At 26.2% G+C, this 10856-nt stretch overlaps 1 long non-coding RNA gene across 1 annotated transcript; it reads right to left on the bottom strand.

Annotated features, from left to right (window-relative positions):
• Nucleotides 1-736: 736 nt before the first annotated feature.
• LOC119663207 lies at nucleotides 737-3412 on the bottom strand. Its single transcript, XR_005250985.1, has 4 exons — nucleotides 3040-3412; nucleotides 2852-2983; nucleotides 884-1378; nucleotides 737-823 (listed from the first exon to the last, which is right to left on the bottom strand). It is a non-coding gene; the product is annotated as an uncharacterized LOC119663207 (long non-coding RNA).
• Between the last annotated feature and the right edge of the window lie 7444 nt (nucleotides 3413-10856).

Raw genomic sequence — 10856 nt, 5'->3', positions numbered from 1 at the left:
GCCCATAAGGGCTGTCGTGAAGACGGAACCTCTTAGGGCATTGATCTTAATCTTCCACTTACCGTAGTAACGTAGTAAACAGAGAGAGTCCTAAGGTAATTGTTAAGCTCAATGTAGTTTCAACTGGGGAAGTTGGACCTCATGCAGATGAGACAATCATCTGCGTAGCAGATTTGCCTAATGCATTGAGGAGGAAGGGAAAATGAGAAGGAAGGAGAAGGAAATATTTACAAGGATGGGGTATTCGCTAGAAACAGCCATTACTCGAAACAGCTGTATGGTCAGCTAAAAATTCAATTAACTAAAAATTTCGTTTTTACAATTCACTACTGTTCGAAACCTGTCAGTTACATTTTATAATTTTTTAATTGTTATGTCATGATTTCAATTATAAAATAATTAATAATCAATTTAAAAACAAAATATTTTTCTTATAAATTGGTACTATTTAAAAACCTTTGCATTAGCAAAACAGTTTTCTTCGTAATTTTCGTCGTAATTATCTTTAAATCTACATTCGTTTAATTTTGGAGAATCGCTCAATTTTATAAGAAACTTATAAATAAAGTGTTCAATTGAAAATTAAAGGATAATTTCAAAATACCATATGTATTTAACGAAAAATTGCTTCACATTCGATTATACTTTTTATAATAGAAAAGATTTTTACTTTCTACAATCCATTATAAGCGATGAAACTATTTTCCAGAATTGATAGAACCCTAGTTTAATGGACAATAAAATTTGCAACATTGGTGACTTTCCTTGTTCTAGTATTCTATTTTATTAAGAAAATATCCTAAGTAATGTCGTTCAGTTATATCTAAATGAGACATAAATATTGTTATATTGTATATAAATTTTAAAATACAAATATAGGTACATTTTTCCTTTGTAAATTAAATTGTTCTTTTTTATTTTCACAATCACTCTTCATTTGTCATTAGAGAGGTTGTAACATATATTCGCCTTGCATAAACATTTCTTCTTGGATAGGTGCATATTTGGTTAAACTTCCCGTTAATATTACTTTCCATTTAAGTCTTTTTATCTAAATTCGAAATTTTAAGCCCACATTTAAATGGATTAAAAATAATTTCCTTCTTTTTATTGCATACATTTTGTCAAATAAATTTCGATTTCATCAATGAGTCTTTTAACATCCATCGCACTAGTAATTCGTATGAAATGCGAAAAAAAAACTTCAGATACAGAATCCGACAGGTCTAGTATTTTAGTGACGACATTGACTCCATATCGCATAATTTAATAGACCTAATCAGCTGTAAGCAATAAGCAATAAGCCGCGTGATGTCATGATATTCCAAATTGTATATGGTACAGTAACAGCTTTGGTAGGATTTACAAGCAACATTATCTATAAGTATAAATTAATATTTTATTGACTTCTTTTTAATTAAAAATTAGTTTGAGTTTAATTAGTTAATGAAATTATTACAATCATGATTTTATATAGATACTTAGGTGTGGCTAGGTAGTAGCTTAGGTGAATAAAAAGGAGGGTAAATAATATAAAGAGATAGAATCTTTATGGTATACACATTAGACTGTTTTCACACCTATTTCTTATATTGTTTAGAGCACTATTTGTGCTCAGTATTCATTTATTATTCATTTAAATAATAAATAATGAGCTACATTATTTTTATTATTTAACAAAACTAATTCGGTATATACTTTGTGATAATGATTGAAATTATATATTTTCAATTTGAGTTCATATAACCGTAAACATATGCATATATTATACTTTTACACTATTATACGTATAGTTCTGCGATTGACACAGAACTATTCATTTTATTTAGAAATTATTCTTACCACTGCACATTAATTGAGTTTATAATGATAGTGAAAACTTCAATAATAGAATATGTAGACAGTGTGGTATTCGCATAACACCAATTTGTTTGGCAGAGGTTCATGTTAAGTAAATATGGTATGTGATTCATTCCAGAGGAACTTAAGGGTGAAATATAGAAAATATATTAATATTTATATATATCATATTGTCAGTTCTTCCGTTTTTCAGTATTTGAATTGATAAAGAACTGATTTTGAATATTTTTACAAATGTTCTCATTTTTATCCCTCGAAAACAGACAAACTCTTTTATGTTGAAGCAGATATGTTATGTTGGATAATATCGGATTATTCAAATAAAGTTTTATATTATTCAACTCATAGGGAATATGTTCTCCATTATCTTTTTACTACCTAAAAGGTACTAACTTTACTATATTACACAAAACTTACATATATGTGAAAAATATAAAAACAGCTTAATTCTTATTAAACTTAGACTAGGTGCTCTCTAGTAATAACAAAATTTAAATTTATTAATAATATCAAGATATTTTGAAGTTACAAAACTGCTATAGACAAGTGTAGGTATTTCACCTGGACCCATGTTAAATACAACTTTCATACCGGTACCTACATCGTGTTTTTATACTTTCTTCCTCATCTCATTCCATATACCAAGTCTTGTCAACCTTTTGTGTGTTTGCTGTGAAATGGGCATTTGGTTACAGCAGTAGCAACAACAACAGATAATACAATAGAATCGTTGGCCTATTTCAGTTAACACTTTTATTTGTTAATATCTTAATTAAACTTAATCAACTGACGATTATAGTTAACAATGAAATTTATAGACTAATATTGCTGGAATTTTCTTGCTGGAGTTTCAATATTCGTAATGGAGGTTATTAATCTTTCAAATCACTATACAATCAATACGTCAACTATTAGAACTTTGTGCCTTTTTTACATATTATAATCCTACTTTCTCAATAATTTCACAATTTAAATATTTTGTTGGTATCACCTTTGAGTAATGTGCTAATATTTGTTTACGTATCTGACGCTCTTCCTCTGTATATTGGAGTGCCTTGTTAACAGGTTATATTTTTCGTGCTTTTTCCTAATATCATTTTAACTAAAATTAACTTGTATCACCCTAAAACAGGATTAAAGTAATGTTATATACGCTTAATATTATTGCCACAAACTCACCACCACTGCACCTAACAGTTCCTGTAAAGCATCTGCTTCTTCCTCATGGATTTCATCACTCTCCAAGATGCCAACTATATAATCACCAAAAATCGATTCATCTCTCTGCCACTTGTTTAATTTTTCCAGTAATAATTTCTTTCAAATGATATATGTACGTCGTATTAATCTTTTTAATTGTTACTGATTAATTTTTTTTAACTTTTGGATCAGTTTTGTTGTTAAGTGCAACTGATTTCATTTTAAATTTACGTTGTCAATTGATCTTATAAATTCATTGTAAGTTGATATTGTTAGATTATGAATAATTTACTTTACTTTTAAATTTAAGTAATTTCCTCCATTTACTTTATTTGTTTTTTAATTGTCATTTGACAACTGTCATTTACAGTGGTGGCAATAAATATGTTCTTTGACAGAGAATATCTTTTATAGAATGGAAACTCCGCCCACCTCGATCAAAACTAAGAGAAATTGCTTAAGAAAATTCATTTTTTATAACATTTTTATCACACGTATTAAATAAGTGTGATTAAACCACATTTATGCCACTTTTACGCTCTTTCATTCTCTTTCAGGGCTGCTGCATAACTTTTTTTCAATTACTTACTGTACAAGTTTTTATATAAGCAGATATATAAATACTCATTAATGAATATAAGCATACATTACATATAATTTAAATATTATTAAATTAAATGGATTTATTTACAATAACATATAATCATGCAATAAATTTATTTTGATTGTAATTGAGTATGTTACACAATCATTTATACACTTTTCTTACCCAGTAGAAAAAGTGGTCTTCGAAGACATTGTCTTCAAGACGGTCTTTGATACCGCGTCCGCATTTTCAAGCAAATTTGTAAAACAATTGCTCAAAACATGAATGTAAATACTCTTTCTTTGCTTTCTCTCTCATTTTTAGTGTTCATAGCAACGTATTTGAATTTTGCCTCAGATGACGCTATGTTTTATAAATGAAGTGACGCAATAATTTTGAAGTGTAGTGAAATAAATATTAAAAAAATCAAAATAAATAAAGAAACAAAATCATTAAACTACGAAATATTAAAAAAAGAAATTAAATCAAAACAAATTAAATAGTGACTTAGTTCCTGGAAAATATATTGATATTAATATTGAAGACAATAATTCCAGTAAAAGTTGTTTAAGAAACGAAACAAATGATGTTGAAAATAAAAAAACCAAAAACACTTATGAAAAATTAGCTGTTATATTTAAAAAACACAGGATTAACAGGCGTTGTGGTAATGATATTTAAGAACTCTTAAGATCAGGAGGTTAATTGATTGTTTACCAATATCTCTTCAACGCTTTTGAAAACATAAACTTCAACAATTGATGATAGCGAAATCGCTATAATTATTTTATATTAAGTTTTAGGTTAATTTTAGATATGCTAATTATTTAAGTTAATTATTAAATTAATTTTCATTATGTTTTCTGTTTTTACTAGTTTATTTTATAATATCTTAAAAATTTATAATAATTATAATAAAATTTTATAATTTACTTTTAAAACTTTTATTTGAATGTAATTTAAGAATTTTATATAAATTAATAACAGTACAAATACAACAATTTCTTTCTACTTTTTAAAGAGAAATTTAATTCATTTAAATTTTAAGAGCGGCAATAAAGAGTAGAAATAAAAAAGGGTGAAAAATTAAATGAGCACTGCACTAAGAGCGCACTACTCTGTCGAATGCGTCCGTATGCAAACATGGTCTTCGGAGACGGTCTTGAGGACATGTACGCAAAATCATTTGAAGACATTTGGCTAATTTGTATGAAAGTGTCTTCGAAGACCGTCATACATTTGGATCGATCGGTCTTCATGTATGTATCCATGTCTTGAAGACGTCTTCGATGACGGATCGATCCGTTTTCTACTGGGTAGCTGTTATTATATTTTTGATGTGCGAAAATAGTTCAGAAGGGTTTCATATAATATGTTGAAAGCAATTAAAATCTATTTTAGCTTGAAATTGAAAAAATATGTTTTGAAATTAAATTCAGTATAATATCATGTTAATAATGTTTTCCATTTAAATAGCTTTTTGGAGTTAAAATATTCATAAATTGGGTATATTATACAATAAAATTTAAAGTTATATGACATTAATATATACAATTTATATACAATTGCATGTAGCATAAAATTCACATATCTATGCACATAAATTGTATACTGAAAAATAGAAATAATTAATTTTTATAATAGTAATTCAGTGTTAGACATATCAAAAGTCATGTTATAATTTATTTTACTTATTTTTAGAAATAAATAACTGAGTATATAGCATTGTTCACTTCAAGAAATATAATATTCCAAAATTTATTTAATATATATTGGATTTCGTTAGAAATTGTAGAAAATTATTTCAAAATTAAATAAATTTTTAAACAATTGCAATAAATACTAATTTTATTGCTTGCACGGCCACTCCATTATGGTGAATGCATTTTTAAAATAGAGCATTGCCTAAGAAATTTTCATTCTTATTAATTCGTAAAACGAATTTTGTAGTCAGTACCGAATAGATAGTTGATGCGTGAAGGTGCGCACTCACGTCAACAAGCATCGTTCGATTTCTGTCTACAAAATTTCATTTTATGATTTCGTAAAACGAATTTTGTAGTTAGTACCGAATAGGTCGTTGATGCGTAAGGGTGTGTGTGCACATCGTTAATTTTTAATAAACATTTTGTGTTAATTAATTAAATATTATAATTTGTTTTTATTTTATGTATTATTAGTTTTGGGGAAATTTTCTTAATACTTATTCAAAAAGTTGTGTTGTAAATTAATTACTTCATACTTTTTTGATGTTTTTAAAAACATTTCAACATTCTTTTACTGCAAATAAATTCAAACAACATAAAATTAAATATTATAGTATTATTTTTTAGAGACACATCTAACACACACATTCGTTATCTTTTATGTATTTAAAAAATATACACTTAACTCATGCATTTATATATAAATTTAATTTTTATTAAAAAATACACTTGATACAATTCATACAATAGTCAAACGGTTATAGTTAGACAAATAAGTAAATATAGAATAAACATATTTATAATAAACTTAATATTAAAAATGTAGCATTTTAAAATACTTAAATACAGTAGTTGTAAAACATATAAAAAAAACAATACTGATGGTATTTCTTATTATTATTTGCACAGTACTGAATCTTAATACACGAATACGAATACTTGTCAAAGAAATATTTCATATTTCAAATATTTCACAGATCAAAGTATAACAAATAATAACAATTGCATTCTTATCTTCCTTCATCATCGGTTGCTGGAAATTTGTATAACGTCTTGTACGTGACACAGCCTCTAACACAATGTGTCACTATCTACAAAACATTAATTTATTAATTATATACACTAGTATTTTTAAATCATTATTATTATTTTTTAGTTACTTATTATTATTTCAAAAAAATTTATAATTAAATCACTTTGATCATTTTTTGTTTTATACTTTTTCTAATATTGGGGCCAATTAGTTTTACTACTTTTTAACAATCAATTGCGCGGTAAATATAGGGCAGTCCATTCAAATTTTTTGTCAAGAAATCAAAACAGAGAACCAAAATTATGATCCCTGTTGCTCTCATTGCCCATAAAATTTTTCTTAAGAGTAACTTAAGGTTCTTATTCGGAGCAAGTTAAGGTCCGTATTCGGAGCGAATAAGGACCTTAACTTGCTCAATTTGGAAATAATCCTACGTTTTGAGATGGTTTAGTGCAATTTCTGAGAGTGTGTTTGTTATTTTGTGTTGTGCTCATTTAAGTTTCCGTTCTATATAAAATCTTCTTTGTTCTTTGATATTAAAATGACATGTTTAATAGTGTATATCTTATTCGCTCCAAATACGGACCTTAACTTGCTCCGAATAAGAACCTTAAGTTACTCTTAAGAAAAATTTTATGGGCAATGAGTGCAACAGAGAGCATAATTTTGGTTCTCTGTTTTGATTTCTTGACAAAAAATTTGAATGCACTGCGCTATATTTAAAAAAAAATTACCGGGCAATTGATTGTAAAAAAGTAGTAAAACTAATTTGCGCCCAATATTAGAAAAATTATAAAGCAAAAAATGATCAAAGTGATTTAATTATAAATTTTTTTGAAATAATAAAGTAAGTAAATAATAATAATTATGTTTTAAAAATACTAGTGCATCTAATTAATAAATTAATGTTTTGTAGATGGTAAGACACTGTGTTAGAGGCTGTGCCACTTACAAGACGTTATACAAATTTCCAGCAACCGATGGTGAAGGAAGGTTAGAATGCAATTATTATTATTATTTGTTGTATTATAATCTGTGTTTTAAAAGATTAACCTGCATGTACATTATTTATGAAATGTTTGTTTGGTAAGTTTTTGTATTCGTGTATTAATATTACTGTGAAAATAATATTAAGAAATATCATCAGTATTGTTTTTTTTATATGTTTTACAACTACTGTATTTAAGTATTTTAAGATGCTACATTTTTAATATTAAGTTTATTATAAATATGTTTATTCTATATTTACTTATTTGTCTAACTATAACCGTTTGACTATTGTATGAATTGTATCAAGTGTATTTTTTAATAAAAATTAAATTTATATATAAATGCATGAGTTAAGTGTATATTTTTTAAATACATAAAAGATAACGAATGTGTGGGTTAGATGTGTCTCTAAAAAATAATACTATAATATTTAATTTTATGTTGTTTGAATTTATTTGCAGTAAAAGAATGTTGAAATGTTTTTAAAAACATCAAAAAAGTATGAAGTAATTAATTTACAACACAACTTTTTGAATAAGTATTAAGAAAATTTCCCCAAAACTAATAATACATAAAATAAAAACAAATTATAATATTTAATTAATTAACACAAAATGTTTATTAAAAATTAACGATGTGCACACACACCCTTACGCATCAACGACCTATTCGGTACTAACTACAAAATTCGTTTTACGAAATCATAAAATGAAATTTTGTAGACAGAAATCGAACGATGCTTGTTGACGTGAGTGCGCACCTTCACGCATCAACTATCTATTCGGTACTGACTACAAAATTCGTTTTACGAATTAATAAGAATGAAAATTTCTTAGGCAATGCTCTATTTTAAAAATGCATTCACCATAATGGAGTGGCCGTGCAAGCAATAAAATTAGTATTTATTGCAATTGTTTAAAAATTTATTTAATTTTGAAATAATTTTCTACAATTTCTAACGAAATCCAATATATATTAAATAAATTTTGGAATATTATATTTCTTGAAGTGAACAATGCTATATACTCAGTTATTTATTTCTAAAAATAAGTAAAATAAATTATAACATGACTTTTGATATGTCTAACACTGAATTACTATTATAAAAATTAATTATTTCTATTTTTCAGTATACAATTTATGTGCATAGATATGTGAATTTTATGCTACATGCAATTGTATATAAATTGTATATATTAATGTCATATAACTTTAAATTTTATTGTATAATATACCCAATTTATGAATATTTTAACTCCAAAAAGCTATTTAAATGGAAAACATTATTAACATGATATTATACTGAATTTAATTTCAAAACATATTTTTTCAATTTCAAGCTAAAATAGATTTTAATTGCTTTCAACATATTATATGAAACCCTTCTGAACTATTTTCGCACATCAAAAATATAATAATAGCTAAGAAAAGTGTATAAATGATTGTGTAACATACTCAATTACAATCAAAATAAATTTTTTGCATGATTATATGTTATTGTAAATAAATCCATTTAATTTAATAATATTTAAATTATATGTAATGTATGCTTATATTCATTAATGAGTATTTATATATCTGCTTATATAAAAACTTGTACAGTAAGTAGTTGAAAAAAAGTTATGCAGCAGCCCTGAAAGAGCATGAAAGAGCGTAAAAGTGGCACGTGTGACAAAAATGTTATAAAAAATGAATTTTCTTAAGCAATTTCTCTTAGTTTTGATCGAGGTGGGCGGAGTTTCCATTATATAACAGATATTCTCTGGTGTATAGCATTTCCAGAAAAATTAATTACATATATTACTTTTAAAAATAAAAATTCGGATATAAATTACTAGAATATATTTTGTATTTATAGATATACTTATATATTCTACATTCTACAACGGGTTTATTTTAATTTAAAAAAATATTGTTAAACACTTGGTCCAATACGGCAAGTTATATTCGCTACTTTTATAGCAAATGAAACTTGCTATAATACATTAGTTGTATTACACGCAGTTATAATTATTAAGTCCGTCTGTCCGTTTTATATAATATAAACTATTAAAACAGACAATAAAAAAGACCATTAAATAAATCTTTGTAAATGCTTTATGATTTGGTTTTATTATATATAAAATATATGATATTTGTTTATAAATTTGTTTATGTATATATGTTTATTTCTATACAAGATTTTCACATTTATATTAAAAGTACGGCCAATTGTACGGACAGACATGCAATTGATTGATTTGCTATAATCGTCCATGTCATTGGATTTATTTTTATAGCAATCCAATGAATGTGCGTGTTTAGAAATTTTCTTAACCCAGAAAAAGAACTCTAAGGAATTACTGTGTTCGAAAGAATACGCTGAAATGCAATTTTACTATTATGTGGATACGGAAGATGTGTCCACGTTTCCAATAATAATCTCTTCAGTACATAGGAGTTTGATTAAGGAAAATATCCAAATGAAATTTCGCTAAATGTTCGGTGACTTCAGTACTATCATTTTTTAAAGTATTTATTTAACTTTTATCAGGTTGTCTATGTATTTTTATTTCAATTATTTTGTTTATAAAAATCCTTAAGATTATAAAATAAAACGTACAACTGGGGAGAGACTATGTTTATATGTATTTTTAAAGTATCCTCTGGATTTTAATGTTAATTTTTTTTGCGAGATTATGTATTGATATTCCCGAAAAAACCACAAATGTGTAAATTAAAGACTTACCAATTTAAGGTTTCAATCAGTTATACTAAAATTAGTAAATTCAAATTATTTATGTTTATATATGTAAGAAAACAAAAATTACGTTATATATCAGCTTATACAGAAGAACGCATTCAGCTATCACTGACCTTAACTAATTATCAGCAAATGTAGTAATTTAAGCTTAGTCGTAAGCAGATTGCGGTAAAAGGGGCATCAAGAAATAATTTTCTGATTTTAAAACCAAAAGAACAAATGCCTATTATTTTATTATTCACGAAATTAATTTATTAAAAAAATATTCTCAACTCAAAATTTTTCAGTAAGAGACTCAACATTTACCACTTGCCCCACATACCCATTCTTTCGCCATTGCCCAAAAACGTTTAGGCACTCTCATGAGTCCCCTATCACGAGTTATTATTGTTACAAAATATTAAGTTAGGTCAAGGAGAAGTAGCGGCCTTAGAAACCATAAAATATTACTTGCGGTACACTCTTAGGTGCTTAAGGAATGAGGCTGCTTTAAGATATGTTCATGTCCTAAAGAGTTATCACTTCCATACTATTACAAATCGATCGAAAACAAAAATATATAATCTTAATTAAAATACATTCAAAACACCATTATGAAATCCCGTAATAACAGTTTTAACTGTGAAATTACAATTCAATTTTATTAAATAATTTATTAGGACACCAATATTAATCGACAAATGAAGTCGTATTTTGGGTCATGGCATAGATCGCTAAAATTTTCTCAGCAGTTCGATA

This window comes from Teleopsis dalmanni, unplaced genomic scaffold (assembly GCF_002237135.1).
Source record: "Teleopsis dalmanni isolate 2A unplaced genomic scaffold, ASM223713v2 unscaffolded_contig_0215, whole genome shotgun sequence".
NCBI classification, from domain to species: Eukaryota; Metazoa; Arthropoda; class Insecta; order Diptera; family Diopsidae; genus Teleopsis; species Teleopsis dalmanni.
This window is presented reverse-complemented; position numbering and strand designations above follow the sequence as displayed.